At 44.0% G+C, this 20203-nt stretch overlaps 1 protein-coding gene across 1 annotated transcript in view; it reads left to right on the forward strand.

Moving 5' to 3' along the window:
- The first annotated feature begins 203 nt into the window (after positions 1 to 203).
- The window catches only part of farp1 (FERM, RhoGEF (ARHGEF) and pleckstrin domain protein 1 (chondrocyte-derived)), a 310303-nt gene continuing 290303 nt past the window's right edge, over positions 204 to 20203 (forward strand). The window contains exon 1 of the mRNA XM_072578014.1: positions 204 to 493. The gene's annotated coding sequence lies outside the window, so the exon portion shown is untranslated. The remainder of the gene's footprint in view (positions 494 to 20203) is intronic.

Consider the following 20203-nt stretch of genomic DNA (forward strand, 5'->3'; position numbering starts at 1 on the left):
TTTCATATGTGTGGACTGGAGTGGATCCTGCACCCTTATGGAGTCTAATTCACCTACCCTTCCTGGATCTTTACAATTCTCTTTTGAGAGACTGACCCTGTGGACTCAATGTGTCTCTGATGGGAGGCTGAGTTGGGTAATTGCAGTGGGGCGGCGCTCCTGCTGTTCCACGGTCGTGAGGGATGGCGCTGTTCATCAATGCATAGACTCCAACTGGAAATGTGAAGCTCACATCCCTGGGCAGCTGGGATATGGCGACCCGGAGCCTGGCTTCTTCTTCCTCCTCCTCCTCCTTCTGCTGCTGCACTCTCTGAAACACCTGAAAGTGTCTCTGCCTGCCGGCTCGGGAGCAAACCCTCCTCCCTCCCTCCACTCCTCGTCTTCCCACCTCTCCAAACAACCCAGCAGCGTCTCCCAGTCCTGGAGGGAGAGGGAAGAAGGAGGGGGGGGGGGAAACAAAAAAGCCCTAGGAAAAGGATCGTTAGTCGCCGAGGTAAGCGTTTGGGCTTGATCCATTTTGGGGGAAGGGAGCAGGAATTAGCGACACTCCGGAGGTAAGGGACTTGTTTGGGGTGGAGAGCTGATCCAGGGTTTCACAGGAGAGAGGGTAAAGTGGGTCGGAATTACCTGAGTCTGCGGGCGATTCAATGTTGCACGTTCTGCACTCGCTACCTTCACTCCATCTAAAGCAACAATTCTTTTTGTTTCGCCCCTGGTTGCAACAATCTCCAGCTCTCTGCCACCGAGCAGAGCAAGAGGGGAGGGGGAATTCTCCCACCTCGCTTTCCAGTTCTAGTTGAAAGGGTTGTGTGTGTAACCGGGGAACCTAGGAAATTGACGCAAAAGTTTTGATTTCATATTCTAAATGTAAAGATCTCACCCCCCCCCCCCCCTCCTTTTTATTTGCAGTTCTCTGGTTAAATATTTCCTCCTCTTCAGGATCAAGTTCCACTGTAAAATGAGGTGGATTATTCGTCCGAGTATTTCCAGGGTCGCCGGCGTTTCTCCGGCTCCTATTGTGACACCCTGGTCAGTTTCCAGTGTCACGGACGGGGAAATGGACAATACGTCCGCCGTCTTTCCTTCCAAAGTGTTCGGGGAGGCAGAAACTCGCTTTGAACTGTGGAGAAACCAGGTCAGATCTCATGGGGGAGGATAGGCCAGCGAGGTATGAACTATAAGGGGTCATCTCTGGGAGGTTTCAACTAAAGCCCGACCGTCGCTCTCATTTTTAAAAGTGCATTGATATAGCGCCTTTCGTTGCCACAGGAAGGCCCGAAGCTGTTTACAGCCAATGATGTGCTTTTGGAAGTGGAGCCACTTGCAATATCTGGAAGGCAGGAAACGCCCACTAATAGCAATGAGATAATTCACCTAATTGACCATTGACATTTTTTGTGTGAGATATTGGCTCAAGGGTGAATATTGGCTCAAGACATGGCCAAGGAACATCACTTGGGTAAGCTGAATCTGGGTGACCATTTGGGGATGCCCCATATCCCCCTAGGGATGGTTCTGCTGAGAACTCCCCTCATCTCCACCTGAGAGAGGCGAGCAGTTGCATCCAGAGAGGCGGCACTTCTGATAGCCCAACACTCCAACAAGAGCAGTAGCAGCCTGGAATTTCTTTGTCCCCCAGTGTCCAGAATAGGATTTGAACCACTAGGATTTTTGATTCAGTTGACCCAGTGCTGTTCACTCATGTCTTTGGGCAGATGTTAATTTCTGCCTGGCAACATGCCCTGAGGGGCAATTAGAAATACCCAGTTTGCATACTAAGGTTAGGTGAACTAGCCATGCTAAATTGCCCATAGGGTTCAGGGATGTGTAGCTTAGGTGCATTAGCCAGGGGAAATATTTTCCTAACCATACCAAAACCCCGTTAAAAACCAGATGCCAATTTTTACTAGTTCCTCCCCTAGTGATATAATTATTGTTTTGTTGGCTTTCTGTTGAAATTCTGATAGACTTTGAATGTAAATAATCCTACCTAATTCTTCATGTTTCATACATATTATGTCTCACCTCAACTTTTGAACTAATGGATTTGGAGCCTTATATTATTAAAGAAATTGAGCCTTATTACGTAAGTAAAGTTGGTACAGTGCAAAACACTTTTTCCCAGTGTCTGCATGGTGCTTCGGAAAGATTACCGAACAAAATTACAGCAGGCACTTTAAATTTAAACACAATATCTTTAAAACCAAATGGTGTCTTCAGAGTTTCCACTTTCAGTTGTGCATCTGGAATTTGGAAATTTCTCTGAATGTTAGCAGCGTCCATCCTTCTTTGTGGTTATTTATTCTATTCTTATTCATAGGATATTAAAGAAATTTAAAACTAATTTGAGCTCAGTCAAAGTCATTGTGATAGTGTTTGCGTCACTCCTGTGTTTATTGACTTATACTGAGTCCTGGTTTGGTTGCCTCGCACTTTTTAAAATTGTCATCCTTGTTTTCAAATTCTGCTATGGCCTACCTCCTTTCCTCGTGCCTGCAACATCATTTAGCCTACAATCCCCTGAGATTGCTATGCTCCTCTGATTTTATTTATGCACATCCCTGGTTTTCAGTATTGTACCACTGCAAGCCATGCCTTCAACTGTTGGGGCCCTTGAGTAGTGGGACTCCCTCTCTAAACCTCCCACTTTTTTTCTCTGTCTTTAAACTGACCTTTTTCACAAAACCTTTGGTCACCACTACAAAGTCTTGCCTTAGGTGCTCAGTATCAAATTTTGTTTTGACTGCTCCAGTGGAGCATCTTACGATGTTTTACAATGTTAAAGATGGTATTTAAATGCAAATTGTGGCCAGCATACACTAATAATGAGTCATAACTGAAAATTTTGGAAATAAAGCAGTGCTATCATGTTTGAGATGCGAACCATTCTGATTTAAGATCTCAACTAAAAATATTTATTAACCTCAGTTCTCCTTTCAGAGATACAAATAGACCAACTGTATAATTTTGTTTTATGATTGGCTTTGTTTGTTTAAAATATTGCTTAGTTCTGATTTCCTTTCTAAAAACCCCAGGAATACTGTACGGTTTGAGTTTGTTTTGCTCTGACCCAACTTCACTTATCTAATAAAACACCAACTATCAAAGTAATGTCAATGAATTATAATAAAATTCCAAATCAACCACGTGATTTTAAAAGCTAACAAATGGACTTATAAGGCAATTTGTTTACATCTTTTATGAATCAGAACCCCTGCAGAAAGCCAACAAAAAGAGGCTGGAATTAATACAGCAACTTTCAAAATCCTGGAATCTTTCGAAGTGCTTTTCAGTCAATGAGATACTTTGAAAAGTGGTCACTATTGTAATGTAGGAAATGCAGAAACCAATTTGTGCGCAGCAAGTTCCTGCAAACAGCGTTGTGGTAATGACCAGATAATCTGTCTTTCTGATGTTGTTTGTGGGATAGATAAATATTGACCAGGACATCAAGCAGAGCCCCCCTTGCCTTTTCTTTGGAATACTGTCACTAAATCTTCTTGCATCCACCTGACAGTTGGAATTTAATACTAAATTAAAACAAAAGAACTACAGGTGCTGCAGATCTGAAACACATTGAAACAGAAACTGCTGGATAAATTTAACTAGCCTGGCAGCATCTGTTAAGAAAAAAACTGTTAATGTTTTGAGTCCAGTGACCCTTCAGACCCCTGAAGATCCGAAGTTCTATCAGTGGGAAGTAAGATAGCATTGTTGCACTTAGAAAATACCGGATTAGGAAATATCTCAGGCTTTGTTGATCCACACCATCAGATACATACTCCTTTTCCCTCACTTTACCTTGCCCATTGTAGTCTCCTGGTAAAATTAACAAAAAAGGGCAGATTAAAATTCAGATCAATTGTGGGGTCTGTGTTTAACTGAGAAATTCCTATATAAGATCTTTAGGTAATCAAAGTTGGGGAAGTGGGATTAGAATGGGCCTTGTCTATGTTATTCTGTAGCACGTGAGCATCACTGGCAAGATCAGTATTTATTGCCTATTCCGCCAGTTGCCCTTGAGAAAGTTAGTTTGAGTTGGCTTTCTTGAACTGCTGCAGTCGGAGGTGCAGTTACATGCACACTTCTGCTACAGAAAGGGTTCTGGGATTTTGAGAACAATGGTGTTTTGTTGCCTGACAATGTCAGCTGGTATGTTCAATTTTATTCTTACATGGTTTTCATTTGGTTGCCATTTGTGGTTTCATACAAGTGCTTGCTGGGCCCTTTTAGAGAGCAGTACAGATTCAATCACATTGTTGAGAGTAGAGTCACGTAGGTCAGGTAAGAATAGAATAGAATCCCTACAGTGTGGATACAGGCCCTTCGGCCCAACAACTCTACACCAACCCTCCGAAGAGTAACCCACCCAGACCCATTTCCCTACCCTATTTTCCTATATTTCCCCTGGCTAATGCACTTAAGCTACACATCCTTGAACTCTATGGGCAATTTAGCATGACTAGTTCACCTAACCTGCATATCTTTGGACTGTGGGAGGAAACTGGAGCACCTGGGGGAAACCCACGCAGACACGGGGAGAATGTACACACTCCACACAGACAATTGCCTGAGGCTGGAATTGAACCCAGGTCCCTGGCACTGTGAGGCAGCAGTGCTAACTACTGAGCCACTATGCTGCTCAGACTTTTATTTGCGTGTTGCTGGTTGGTGTTATTAGTGAGCTCTTGAACTGCTACAGTGCCTGTGCTGTGGGTAGACCCACAATGCAGTTAGAGAGGGAGTTCCAGGATTTTGACCCTGTGACATTTAAGGAATGGCAATATATTTCCAAGTGAGGGTGGCGAGTGGTTTGGAGTGGAACCAGCAGGTGATGGTGTTCCTGCTGCTCTTAGCCTTCTGGATGGAGGTGGTTCTGGGTTTAGAAAGTCATGTCTGAGGATCTTGGGTGAGTTTCTACAGTGCATCTTGTAAATAGTACGCACTACTACTGAGCATTGGTGGTAGAGGGAGTGGATACTTGTGGATGTGGTGCCAATCAAGAGTACTGCTTTGTCCCGGATGGTGTCAAGCTTCAAGTATTGTTGGGGCTGCACTCATCCAGGCAAGTGAAAAGTAATCCATCACACTCCTGACTTGAACCTTGGAGATGGTGGACAGGCTTTGGGGAGTCAGGAGGTCTGTGACTTGCTGCAGTATTCCTAGCCTCTGACGCCCACTTATAGTCACTACATTTGTGCTACGTCCATTTGAGTTTCTGGTCAATGGTAACCTCCAGGATATGGACAGAGGTAGATGCAGTGATGGGAACACTGTTGAATGCTAAGGGGCCATGGTGAGATGGTCATTGCCTGGCACTTGTGGGGCCAAGCCTGGATATTGTCCAGATTTTGTTGATTTGAAAATGTACTGCTTCAATATCTGAGGAGTTGCAAATGGTGCTGAATATTACAAACATTAGCTAACATACCAGTTCTGACCTTTTGATGATGGGAAGGTCATTGATGAAGCAGCTGAAGATGTTTGGGCCTAGGACACTACTCTGAGGAATTCCTACAGCGATGTCCTGACTACCAGCAACCACGACCAGCTTCCTATGAGCCGGGTATGACTCCAACCAGCAGAGTGTTTGTCCCTTGATACCTATTGATACCAGTTTTGCTAGGGCTCCTTGATGTCAATGGCTGCCATTCTCACATCAGCTCTAGAATGTAGCTCTTGCCCATGTTTGAACCAAGCCTGTAATGAGGTCAGGAGCTGAGTGGCCCTGGTGGAACCCAAACAGGACGTCACTGAGCAGGTTATTGCTGAACAGGTGTTGCTTGATACCACTGTTGATGATACCTTCTGTCACTTTACAGATGATCATGAATAGACTGATGGTGCAGTAATTGGGTTAGATTTGTTCTGCTTTTTGTCTGCAGGACACATCTGGATGATTTCCCACTTGGGTAAATGCTTGTATTGTGGCTCTACTGGAAGAGCTTGGCTAATGGAGTGGCAGGTTCTGAAGCAAAGTCTTCAGTACTATTGCTGGGGTGTTTTCAGGGCCTATAGGATTTACAGTATCCAGTGTCTCCAACCATTTCTTGATATCACGTGGAGTGAATCGAATTGGCTGAAGGCTGGTATCTGTAATGTTGGACACCACTGGAGGAGGTCAAGATGGATCATCCACTCAGCTGTTCTGGCTGAAGGTTGTGCAGTTGTTTCAGCCTTATGTTTTGCACTGATGCGCTGGGCTTTTCCATCATCGAGGATGGGGATATTTGTGGTGCTTCCTCCAGTGAGTTGTTTAATTATCCACCACTATTCACGACTGGATGTGATAAGATTGCAGATCTTCGATCTGATCCATTGGTTGTGTGATCGCTTGGCTCTGTCTATTACTTGCTACTTATGCTGTTTGGTGGTTTCACCTCATCTTTAGGTATGCCTGGTCCTGGCATGCCCTCCTGCATTCTCCATTGAACCAGGGTTGATCCCCTGGCTTGATGTAATGATTGACTGGTGGAATATGCTGGGCCATGAGGTTATGAATTGTGCTGGAGTACAGTTCTGCTGTTGATAGCCCACAGCCCCTTATGGATGCCCAGCCTAGAGTTGCTAGATCTGTTTGAAGTCTGTCCCATTTACTTCTCTCAAAGACATCAGTGAACTAAATGAGATTTTATATCATTTTGGTTGTTTCATGATCACTGCTAATGAGACTAACACTTTATTCCATTTACATTAATTTAATTAATTAATCTTATTTCCCACAGCTGCTGGGTACAGTTGGAACACGTCTCTACATCGTTGGTCATTACTAGTCCAGCAGCATTGCCATTAGGCAGTGGATGTCTATAATGAATAAATGCACTTAAAACTAAATGAATAAATGAAGAAAAAAGGGACATAAGGGTGTCTTGATGGGATAAAATGAAAGTGGATGGGAGGAGCAGGATCATGAGCAGTAGTGTGACCTAGACAGATGGGGTCAATGCCAATTTCAGGACTATAATCTTTCAGTGTAACCCCTGAGAAATTACTAAACCTACTCAGATGTAGTAATTAGTCTACATTATCACAGTATAATCCCTACATAGTTCTATAAATCTCGAATAAATCACTCCCAAGTTTAAGATTCCCAAAATATAGTGACCAAGCTCTGAGTTGATGGGGATTGCTGTTAACATTTGCATCAGCTATCTGCTACTTATGGCTATTTCTTGTGCACTGCGTAATATTAAAAACGTCTCTATAAATTGTGCAGGGAATATTAGCATCTTACTTTAAATGTTACCTCACCGCTTTCTCAGCATTCTGAGTTTGTTGCAGTAATAATTGCCCATTTGTGGATTCATTCCTAAAGATGCCTAATTCCTAAAGCACGGATATTTCCCAGAGGTGCAGTAAACCTTCTAATAAGCTAAATCTTGCCAATATGCTCTTGGCATTAATCACATTAAACAGCAATAATAGGGTTCTTTCATTTGAAGTGGGAAATGGCAGATTCAAAAAATGACAAGCAGGCAAAAAATCTTGTGCAGGAGTCCTTGTGAGGCCACTATTATCAATTTCAGATTATTATCACAATTTTTAAGGAACTATGTCTCAAATAAAATCTATGATTTTATTGCTTTTGAGCCTGTTGTATCATGCTTCAAGTAAGCTTGTGGTAGTTTATGAAATTAAGTTATTCAAATAAGCTGGCTGATTTGAACTCCTTGTTGTCTTGGTTCATCTCCACAATTAAGGACTCAAGAAACAAAGGCAAAAATACATCTCCATGCCCTTGTGCCTGGTTCCCATTACTGATACATTCCATACTTTATTCTCCTTAAAGCTGGAATAAAGTGTACCATGGAGGGAATGCTGTGCTGTCAGAAATATTCTCTCTTAGATGAGATGTTAAACCAAGACTACTGTTGCCCCCGTGAAAAGTCTCTGGTTGCAAGTTCAAAGAATAGCCACAGAGCTATCCTCAGTGAAATACAAACTGTTGGGAATTCTCAGCAGGTGAAGCAGCACGAGTGGAGAGGAAAAGCATATTGAGTGAAATGTTAGCTCTCTTTCTGCCTTCATAGTTGCCACCTGTTGGATTTTTCATTCATTCAGGAGATGTGGGCTCTGCTGGCTAGGCCAGCATTTATTGCTCATCCAACTTTGCCTTTGAGATGGTGATAGTGAGCTACCATCTTGCAACATGCAGATCCAGAATGCTGTTAGGAAGAGTATTCTAGGAAGTTGACCCAGCGACACTGAAGGAATAGCGATATATTTCCAAGTCAGGATGGTGAGTGGCTTGGTGGGGAACTTGCAGTTGGTGATGTTCCCATGTGTCTGCTACCGTAGTGCTTCCAGATGGAAGTAGTCATGGGTTTAGGTGGAATCTTGGCAACTTTCAGCATCTTGTGATCTTATACACTGCTGGTATTGTGAGTTTGTGATGGAGGGAGTGAATGAGGATGTTGCATTAATCAAATTGGCTGCTTTATCGTGGATGGTGTCAAATGTCTTGAGTGTGTTTGGAGCTCTACTCATCCAGAAAAGTGGGGAATATTCCATCACATTCCTAACTGTGCCCAGTAGATGATCTGGAGGTGCCGGTGTTGGACTGGGGGGGGATAAAGTTAAAATCACACAACAATCTAGGTTTGTTCAATAGATCGTTTCTGTTGCGGAACACTGTAATCTTTTGCTATAAATTCGGTCTTATGATCCTGCTCCACAGCTACCTGATGAAGGAGCAGCTCTCCAAAAGTTAGTACTTTCAAATAAACCTATTGTACTAAGCCTGGTGTTGTGTGATTTTTTTTTAACTTTCTGGATGATTTGTGGAGTCCGGAAGTGAGTTTTACACTCTGCAAGATTCTGAACTTCTGACTTGTTCTTGCAGCTGCAGTAATTAAATATGGCTAGGCCAGTTCAGCTTCTCTAGTCTATTGATCATGGGGAATTCAGTGATTGAATGTCAAGAGGTGGTGGTTAGATTCTCTTGTTGGAGTTGGTCATTGTCTGGAACTTGTATGTGGCAAATTTACTTGCCAATTGTAGTGCAGTAGTAGTGTCCCTAGCTCGGAGGCCAGTGTTCAAGTCCTACTTGCTGTAGAAGTATGCAATAGCATCCTCTGCACAGGTTGATTAGAAAATACCTTCATTGGGTTGGCCTGGAACTAAAGCAGCCAATTTCAATGACCCCAACCATCTTCCTTTGTGCCAGGTATGACTCCAACTAGTGAGGAAGCTATCCTGCTGATTACCATCGAATCTAATTTTGCCAGGGATCCTTGATCCCACTTTCAGTCAAATACAGCCTTAGTGCCAAGTTTCCATCTCACCTCTGGAGTTCACCTCTTTTGTCCGTGTTGAATCAAAGCTGTAATGAGGTTAAGACCTGAGTAGCCCGGAACCCAAAATCAATGTTAATGAGCAGGTTATTTTGAGGGAGTGTTAGTTGATAGCACTGTTGTTGACACCTTCCAACACTTTACTGATGATCAAGAGTAGATTGATGGGATAGTAATTGGCAGTGTTGGATGTGATCTGCTTTTAGTGTACAAGGCATGCCTGGGTAGTTTTCCACATTTTTGGTTCGATACCAATGTTGTAGCTGTACTGTAACAGCTTGAGTAGGGCAAGGCAACTTCTGGAGGACAGGTCTTCAGTATGATTGTTGGAATATACTGAGTGTACTTGCTGAGTTGCCAGATTTGTATCCGAGCTAGGGACACTACTACTGCACTACAATTGGCAAGTAAATTTGCCACATACAAGTACCTATCAGGCAGGGAGGAAAGGGTCGTGTGAGGGAGCCGTGGTTTAATAAGGAGTTGGAATCCCTTGTTAAACGGAAGAGGGCGGCCTTTGTAAAGATGAGGCGTGAAAGTTCAATAGGGGCAATTGAGAGTTATAAGGTAGCCCGGAAGGACCTGAAGAGAGAGCTAAGAGCAGCAAGGAGGGGACATGAAAGGTCCTTAGTTGGTAGGATTAGGGAAAACCCTAAGGCTTTCTATAGGTATGTTAGGAATAAAAGAATGACTAGGGAAGGAATAGGTCCAATCAAGGATAGTAATGGGAAGTTGCGTGTGGAGGCTGAAGAGATTGGAGAGGCGCTGAATGAATACTTTTCGTCAGTATTCACTCAGGAACAGGACATTGTTGTCGATATAAATACTGAGGCACGAATAAGTAGAATGGATGGCTTTGAGATATGTAGAGAAGAGGTGTTGGAAATTCTGGCAAGGGTGAAAATAGATAAGTCCCCTGGGCCTGATGGTATTTATCCTAGGATTCTCTGGGAAGCAAGGGAGGAGATTGCAGAGCCATTGGCCTTGATTTTTGTGTCCTCTTTGTCGACAGGAGTAGTGCCAGAGGACTGGAGGCTAGCAAACGTGGTTCCCTTGTTCAAGAAGGGGAGTAGGGATAATCCTAGTAACTATAGGCCAGTGAGTCTCACTTCTGTTGTGGGCAAAGTCTTAGAGAGAATTGTAAGGGATAGGATTTATGCACATCTGGATAAGAGTGATGTGATCAAGGATAGTCAGCATGGTTTTGTGAAGGGCAGGTCGTGCCTCACAAACCTTATTGAATTCTTTGAGAAGGTGACTAAGGAGGTAGATGAGGGGAAAGCGGTAGATGTGGTATATATGGATTTTAGTAAGGCGTTTGATAAGGTCCCCCATGGTAGGCTACTGCAGAAAATACAGAGATATGGCATTGAAGGTGAGTTGGAGGTTTGGATTAGGAATTGGCTCTCTGGAAGAAGACAGAGGGTAGTAGTTGATGGCAAAGGTTCATCTTGGAGTGCCATCACTAGCGGTGTTCCGCAAGGATCTGTTTTGGGACCATTGCTGTTTGTCATTTTTATAAATGACCTGGAGGAAGGGTTAGAAGGTTGGGTGAGCAAGTTTGCGGATGATACGAAAGTCGGAGGAGTTGTAGACAGTGAGGAAGGATATGGCAGGTTACAGCGGGATATAGAGAAGCTGCAGAGCTGGGCAGAAAGGTGGCAAATGGAGTTCAATGTAGCTAAGTGTGAAGTGATTCACTTTGGTAAGAGTAATAAAAAGATGGATTACTGGGCTAATGGTAGACTACTTGGTAGTGTGGAAGAGCAGAGGGATCTTGGTGTCCATGTACACAGATCTCTGAAAGTTGCCACCCAGGTAAATAGTGCATTGAAGAAGGCATATGGCGTACTGGCTTTTATTGGTAGAGGAATTGAGTTCCGGAGTCCTGAGGTCATGCTGCAGTTGTATAAGACTCTGGTGCGGCCGCATCTGGAATATTGTGTGCAGTTTTGGTCGCCATACTATGGGAAGGATGTGGAGGCACTGGAACGGGTGCAGAGGAAGTTTACCAGGATGTTGCCTGGTATGGTAGGAAAATCCTATGAGGAAAGGCTGAGGCACTTGGGGTTGTTTTCATTGGAGAAAAGAAGGTTTAGGGGTGATTTGATAGAGGTGTACAAGATGATTAGGGGGTTAGATCAGGTTGACAGTGAGAACCTTTTTCCACGTATGGAGTCAGCTATTACAAGGGGGCATAGCTTTAAATTAAGGGGGGGTAGATATAGGACTGATGTTAGGGGTAGGTTCTTCACTCAGCGAGTCGTAAGTTCATGGAATGCCCTGCCAGTAGCAGTAGTGGACTCTCCCTCTTTATGGGTATTTAAGCGGGCATTGGATAGGTATATGGAGGATAGTGGGTTAGTGTAGGTTAGGTGGGCTTTGATCGGCGCAACATCGAGGGCTGAAGGGCCTGTACTGCGCTGTATTCTTCTATGTTCTATGTTCTATTTCCAGCATCCACAATATTTTATTTTTGTATTTGGGATATCCGCAGGCTGAAAAATATCTCTCAACTGATATCATTTTTAATGTAAAGAGAGTCAGATTATCTGGCCATTATTGTATTGCCAATTGTGGGATTTTCCTCTACAAATTTGTCACTGTTGGATTTTCTACAAGAAAGTAAGTGTCACTTCAAAAGCACTTCATTGGTTGTACAGTGCTCTGGCATGCACTGAGGTGCTGCAGAAATGCAAATTCTTTATTTTGTGTCTTTATGCTTCTCCCCTACTCAAATTGCTTGCACAAGGATTAGCAAGCTAGCAAATAACAGCAACTTGCATTTATATAACATCTTTTAAGTACTAAAGGAGTCCAAGGCACTTCACAGGAGCATGCTCATACAAATTTCGATACTGAGCCATGTTGAAGACGAGGATAGGTTTGGATAATATGCTAACCTGTAATTATAATAGTACAAAACAAAGTCGCAGAATTTGTGGGTGCTGGAAAAACTCAGGCATCTGTGGGTAGGAAGCAGAGTTAATGTTGTAGGTGAAAGCGAGGACTGGAGATTGGAGTCGAGACTGGCGCTAGAAAAGCAAGAGGAGCAAGAAAATCAACATTTCCTGATGAAAGGCTTTTGCCCAAAACATCGATTTTCTTGTCCCGGATGCTGCCTGACCTGTTGTGTTTTTCCAGCACCACACACTCAACAACAGAGTTAATGTTTCAAGTCCAGTGACCCTTGATCAGAACTGTTAGTAGCAGCTAGGAAAACTATGGTGTTTCTATTGAAGCTGAAATGGTGATGGTGGGGGTTTGGTAAGGAGGAGAGGTGAGTGGATAAGTGGAGATGGAGCACAGAGCGAGAGAGAGAGAGAGATACGATAGAGGTAGCTAAGCAAGGAGATAATGGATGGTAGGCCAAGACTGATTAAAGCTGAATCAGTGATAATAAGTTAAAAATCACACAACACCAGGTTATAGTCCAACAGGTTTATTTGGAGGCACTAGCTTTCAGACTGCTGCTCCTTCATCAGGTAGCTGTGGAGCAGGACCATAAGACACAGACTTTATAGCAAAAGATTAGTGTCATGCAACTTAAATGATATATTTGACGAACCTGGATTGTTAAATCATTCATCTTTTAGAATGGGTTGCAGGTTTCAATTCATTAATATGTGTATCCCAGAACTACTTTTAAGTCACCTTTTCAAGATAACTTAAAGTGTTATAACAAAAAGTGACATCTCAGCTCGGGCAATGCATTAAAGGTGTGAGGTCAGAGTCTGTCTGTATCTCAGTCTTGAGTCAGACTGGTTCTATTTCCAAAGTGGAATTTACAACATATTACATGGATTGACCACTTGCAGGTTGTGCTTTTTTTTTTGAGCAAAATAGAATGTATCTGCAAATTGTAAATTCCACTTTGGAAATAGGCTAAGATGCTCACCAAAATTGCCTTGAGTTTACGTTTGATCTCCCCAGTGTAGCGAAGACCACATCGGGAGCACAGTAAACTAAGTTGGAGGAGAGGCTTATGCCCGAAACGTTGACTTTCCTGCTCCTCAGATGCTGCCTGACTTGCTGTGCTTTTCCAGCACCACACCTTCTGACACTGGAGGAGAGGCAAGTGAACTTCTGTCTCGCCTGTTGGGGGCCTTGCGTGGAGGTGAAGAGGGTGTGGTGCACCAGCAGATTTTGCATCTTTTCCGGTTTCGGGGAAGGTATTTGGGGGTGGGGGTGGGGGGTTGCAGGGTTTGATGGGGAGAGTGGCACAAACCAAAGACTGGCGAAGGAAACTGTCCTTGCGGAAGGCAGAGAGGGGTGGGGAGGGGAACATTTTCTTGGTGGTGGGATCTAATTGGAGTTGGTGTAAGTGTTTAAGGATGATATGTTAGATGCGGAGATTGGTGGAGTGGTAGGTGAGGACAAGGGGGACCCAGTCTTTATTGCGTTTAGAAGGGGAAGGGTTGAGAGCAATAGAGTGGGGAATGGAGGAGGTGCAGTGGAGGGCTGACTGGATGACAGAGAGGGAAAAGCACCACCTCCATTACACTGCTCTCAACCCTCCGTCTTAATGCAATAAAGATAGGGTCCCCTTGTCCTCACCTACCACCCCATCTTTAAACACTTCTGCCAACTCCAACTAGACCCCACCACCAAGAACATCTTCCCCTCCCCACTCCTCTCCGCCTTCCACAAGGACCGTTCCCTTCGACAATCCTTAGTTTGCGCCACTCTCCCCACTGACTCCACCGAACCCCCAGGTACCTTCCCCTGAAACCGGAAAAGATGCCAAACCTGCCGGTACACCACCCCTCTCATCTCCATCGAGAGCCCCACACAATCCTTGTTGCAGGTGAGACGAAAGTTCACCTGCCTCTCTCTTCCAACCGAGTTGACTGCATCAGATGCTCCTGATGTGGTCTTCCCTACATCGGGGAGACCAAACGTAATCCCAGGGCATGTTTTGCTGTGCGTCACAGTTAGGCCCACAGGGAGCTGACCTGACCACCCAGTCACCACCCATTTTAATTCCCCTTCCCACTGCCATTCCGAGATGACCATTCCCAGTCTCCTCCATTGCTATAGCAAATCAGACCGCATCTCCGAGGAACAACACTTCATCTTTCGCCTGGTCAGCCTGCAGCCAAAGGACGCAACATTGAGTTCTTCAATTTCAGATAGCCTCCCTTCCCATCCCCTGACTCCCTTCCCATCCCCTGACTCCCTTCCCACCCCCTCCCCCTCCTGTTCCTCTGATCAATCCTTCCTTCCAGCCACCAACCAGATTCATTCCTCCTATGGACCATCCAGGTCATACCCTTCAACTATGTTCACCTATCCCTGACCCGCCCCCGCCCCCGCCTCCATTTATCTGCAGCTCCCCTTACACCCACCCCCCAGTCCTGAAGAAGGGTTACACCTGAAATGTTAACTTCTCCACCTCCTGATGCTGCCTGGCTTGCTGTGTTCTTCCAGCCTCCTCCTTGTCTGTCAGCGATAGTAAGAGATGAGGAGTAGAAAATGGGTGAGCTGTACTGAATGCAACTCATAAAATATGTCAATGGACCGAGGAGGAGGTGAGAATGGGTGACTGCTTAAAGCAGTCCATGTCATAACAGGACTGGACTGCGTAAAGAATATGTAAGAGTGGAATCAGATTCTTCAGTTAGTAAACTCAGTGTTGAGTCAGCGAGGCCACAGGTTTCCTGAGTAGAAATTGTGAGGTTCTTTGAGGTTACGCTCAGGCTCGCTAGAGGCCCGAGACAAAAATGTTGGCATGGGAACACAGTTTGGGTGTTGAAGTCGGAGGCAACTGGAAGCTTGGTCATTTTTTAGGTGTTGCGCAAGTGGTCACCCAGTCTGCATTTCATCTCCTCAGTGTAGAGGAGACCACAATGTTGAACAACCAATAACTGTAGGCAAGATAATACAAACATTGGTCAAAGAGAAGGGTTTTTAAGAAGCCTCTTAAAAGAGGTGCAGAGGGTTTGGGAGGGAATTGCTGAGCTTAGGACCCAGATAACTGAAGTCCTGGAAGTGGATCACTTAAAATTAAGAACTGCAGAAGAGGTTGAAATTAGTGGAATACAGATATCGTGAAGATTTTTGAGGCTGGTGAAGATTACAGAGATAACTAGGGCAGAGGCCAGAGATGATAATTTTAAAATCTGTGTTGTTGGATTGACTGTGAGTTGTCAGTGAAACTTCTAGAATCTGCTTTTCGGGGAGACGAGAGGGCAGAGGAAGAACGTTGATAAATCTGTGCATTTGCAATGCAACCTTTTGTGAGTTTTCCAAGGATCAGGCATGGTGCTTCTCTACCGCATCAGATAAAAGACTTGATTTCAGCCCATGGGTCATCTTTATGTTGCACACATAGTCGAGTTAAGAGTCTGAGCATCATTGACCCATGACTGTATTGAGAGCAGTGTATGAAAATGGCTACTTTCAGAAGAATGTCATATCATCTCAGGGGATTGTGAAAATACACATTGCACAATGGAAATAACCCAGTTAAATTTTAAAAATTCATAAGATGTCTGACTATGTGCACCAAGACCACAGTGTTTGAAAGGCCAGGAACACAAATAACACCATCTCATGAATTGCATATTTGGCAGTCACTTCCACGATACATGTTATTCATAATGTGGTGGCTGGTAACATAAGGCACACAGTTTGGGTATTGAAGAAAGAATGTAAGGGCTTATGGGGAAACCATTTTATTTAAACTGCACAGTGTCTTATGATTTAGAATATATTGCAGACAGCATAAGCTAATTTAAGAGTAACTTCCAAAAGGGAGGTGAATAATTATTTGAAGGGAATTTTAAAAATTCATTTGTTGGATACTGGCAACGATAGTACCTATTGTGCATTTCTAAGTGCCCAAGAGACGATGGTGGTAGATCACCTTCATGTTCTGGGATCATGGTCAGCATGGACTGGTTGGACTGAATGGTTTCTTTCTGTGCCCTCCCCTATGACTTATGACTCTATGCACTGGTGTGTTCAATGTGGTATAAGTGCACCAGCTGTAATACTGAGGGAGGTCCAGAATTTTGACCCAATAAAGATGAACCAATGGGTATTATATTTCCGAGTGAGGATGGTGTGTGATTTTTGAGAGAGCTTGCAAGTGCTTTTTTTTTAATTTCAAAAATATATTCATATTCATAAAATATTTATAAAATATTTTATAAAATATTTTCATAAAAAATTCATAAAATATTTTGATGATCTGTACAATTGGTGGTGCCATTCATAGGCGCACCTTGCATTTCTTTACATACAATGATCGGAATTAATCATTCGTATATACAGGTCTGTATGTTTACCATCCATATATTTAGCTGCAGTGTAAGCAGAGCCCACTTACTGCTTGGGCCCCCTGTCCTTCTTAGGCAGGCAGATGTTACACGGTGATCTTTCCCCACCGCGCCTTGGCAGCAGCTGCCCCAAGCTTCAGTGCGTCCCTCAACACGTAGTCCTGGACCTTGGAATGTGCCAGTCTGCAACACTCAGTCGGGGTCAGCTCCTTCAGCTGGACGATCAACAGGTTTCAGACAGACCAAAGAGCGTCTTTGACTGAATTGATGATCCTCCAGGCACAGTTGACGTTCGTCTCGTTGTGCGTCCCGGGGAACAGACCGTAGAGCGTGGAGACCCGCGTCACGGTGCTGCTCGGGATGAACCTCAACAAACACCACTGCATTCCTCTCCAGACTTCTTCTACGTAGGCACATTCCAGAAGGAGGTGTGTGACAGTCTCGTCCCCCCGCCGCAGCCGCTTCGAGGGCAGCGTGCGCTGCGGCAGAGACTCCAGGCGTGCATAAAGGATCTCACAGGCAGAGCCCTTCTCACCACCAGCGAAGCCATGTCTTGGTGCTTGTGGGAAAGTTCTGGCGAAGAGGCATTCTGCCAAATGACTTTTGACAGTCTGCTCAGGGAACCGCTCGATAGGATCCGCCCTCTTCTTTTCCTGAAGGGTCTCAAGGACACTACGTGCTGACCACTTCCTGATGGACTTGTAGCCAAAGGTGTTTTTCTTCATAAATTTCTCCACGAAGGACAGGTGATACGGAACAGTCCAACTACTCAGAGCGTTCCGCGGCAGCGGGGCCAGACCCATCCTTCGCAACACCGTGGACAGGTAGAACCTCAGTACTTAGTGACACTTGGTGTTTGCGTACCAGGGATCCACGTACAGCTTGATGCAACCACACACAAAGGTGGCCATCGGGGTGAGGGTGACATTGGGTGTGTTTTTTCCCCCGTTGCCCAGATCTTTATACATTGAGTCCCTTCGGACCCGGTCCATCTTTGATCTCCATATAAATTGGAAGATGGCCCGGGTGACTGGGAATAGGCCAGACCTGTGCCACGTATAACAACACTGACAGTGTCTCACACCTGATGACCAGGTTTTTACCCGCGATGGAGAGCGACCGTAGCTTCCAACTGCCCAGTTTCTGCCGCACTTTTCTGATATGCTCCTCCCAAGACTTGGCACATGCTCCAGTCCCTTCGAAACAAATACCCAGCGTCTTCACGTGGTCGGTCCTGAAGGTGAAGGGGATCGAAGATTGGTCGGCCCTGTTCCCGAAGAGCATGGCCTCATTTGCAAATGCTACTACCCTTGCCCAAGGCAATAGAGATCTTGGGTTGGAAAATCCTTGGCGCAAGAGTCCCGGCAGGTTACTGCCGTACACCTTTTGGATAGTGGTTAGTGTTACAGAATCTGCATGTCTGTCTTCAGCATCATGACTGGCAAAATGTGTGAAGCCATATCAAATTGTGTAATAATGAAGTGATGCATTAAAGAAATGATTAAATGGCATCCAGACACATTAGTCTCGGAATGTGGTTAAAAACCTTGACTAAATGTACTCTGTGTCATGTATGTAATGAATCTGAACATCAAACTGGATCTAGTCCAATTCAGGCAGGCAACAACCAGAATGCTAAATACATCCCGTTCTTCAGAAGTTGGATGATAATGATCAAATCAGCTTCATAGACAATAAAACAAAGACAACAGCATATAGATGTAGTATGTGCTGCTTATGTGTACACACAGCACATTCTGCTAACTGGCCTGAACAAGCTCTCTGTCTAGCATCTCAATTTCTAAAATTCTCTCCTCGTTTACCAAACCTTCCATGAACTTGTCTTTCTCTATCTCTAAAATTGCCTCTAGCTCCACAACCCTCCACACTCCTCCTCCAATTCTGACCTCTTGTACACGCCTGATTTTAACCGGTCCAACATTGGCAGCCATACCTTCAGCTCTTGAGCACTGAACTCTGGAAGTTGCTTTCTAAAGCTGTCCATTTCTCTCCTCCTTTAACACCATTCCTTCAAACTGATTTCTTTAACCAAATATTTTCTTACGTGACTGATGTCAGATTTTACTTCTGTGAAGTCCCTTCCTACTGCAAAGTGTTATGTATTGACTGCACAAGCGAGATGGGAAATTCAACTTTATTTGTTTCCCAGCTTCTCTGCTGGTGGCACAGAGATGTTGTCCTTTTGATATCTTTCCCAAATGCGCACTTTGCTGTGTGACCCTGATAATTTGAGTTTCAACAGGCATCATAAGATATAGCCGGGGGCTGGGTCTAACAGCAAAGGCTGTTTGATCTTTAAGTACTGTGTATCAACATATCTTTCTAGCTAGAATCCTTTCAGATAACAATCGGGAAGATTTATTTTCTTAACTCCTACCTCCACCATCTGTCTCTTAATCTGGGATGCTGAGGATAAATTGCATTCCACCATGTGCTACTTGACTGATATCGTCAAGGAGTTCAGTGGCGTAGTGGGAATGACACTGAACTAGTAACCCAGAACTCCGAGTTAATGTTCTGTACATAGGTTCAAACCTACCACAGCAGATAGTGGAATTCAAATTGAATAAGTCTGGAATTAAAAGGTATTCTCATGACTTCCATTGTTGATTTGTCATAAAACCCATGTGCTTTATTAGTGCTGTTTAGAGAAGGAAATCTACCCTCCTTCCTTGTTCCAGCCTACCTGTGGCTGCCCTGTGAAATTGCCTTGCATGCCACTCAGTTCAAGAGCAGTTAGGGATGGGTAACAAATGGTGGCTTTGCCTTTGATGCTCATATGCTAAGCTAGAAGAAAAAAATGTGAAATCAGAGATTGACACGTGGCTTGTTTGTCAGTGTCTTTGTACCATAGGATTGGAACTTTCATTTCCCCATTTGGGGAAAGGGGTTAGTAATTAAAACTAGATGTCCTCTTCCAACAACTTTGAAAAAAGGTGCAGCTCATTTTCTTGTTGAATCAACACACTGCTTCACGAGATATAGTCAAAGTCAGCTCTTGCCCACAGTTCCCAGTGAGTTTCTGATGGTTGAGGCAAAATATAAAGCTCAGAACTTCTTCATTATCACCAGACGGTAAAGTATAGTCTTTGACCACAGAATACAGATCGTTTTCTGAAATACAAGACTGCCACCTCCTCCACCACCACCTGTTTGCGTCCTATCAGTTGGTGCAATAATGTCTTTGAAAGCGTCATTTGAGCAATCAATTCTAATTCCCCGATTGATGACCACATAATGGAGAAGGGTTTCAGACAAAGAATAGATGCTCCTTTTAATGGAAAGTAATAGTTTAATCCTAATCTGCATTACACATTTCCCATTCTTGACACCAAATTCCTGGAATTCAAATGATGGAGCTTGAGTTAGAGGAATTAGTGGGCTGTCAATAAAACAGAACTGCTACAGTCTTGAAGAGTACGATACCTAATTTGTTTGTTAATACCTGTGAGCTATTATGACTTAGGCAGGGATTTTGTTGGCATTAATTTTGTCCATTTATATTAAATAATTTTCAGCTTTAAATCTTAACTTTGTGTCCAAGCTTTTCATGGCTTGATAGTAAGTAGTACTTCCTTCTGTGTCAAATTTTGTCTGATATCTCTG

This window comes from Chiloscyllium punctatum, chromosome 9 (genome assembly GCF_047496795.1).
Source record: "Chiloscyllium punctatum isolate Juve2018m chromosome 9, sChiPun1.3, whole genome shotgun sequence".
In the NCBI taxonomy this organism is placed as follows: Eukaryota; Metazoa; Chordata; class Chondrichthyes; order Orectolobiformes; family Hemiscylliidae; genus Chiloscyllium; species Chiloscyllium punctatum.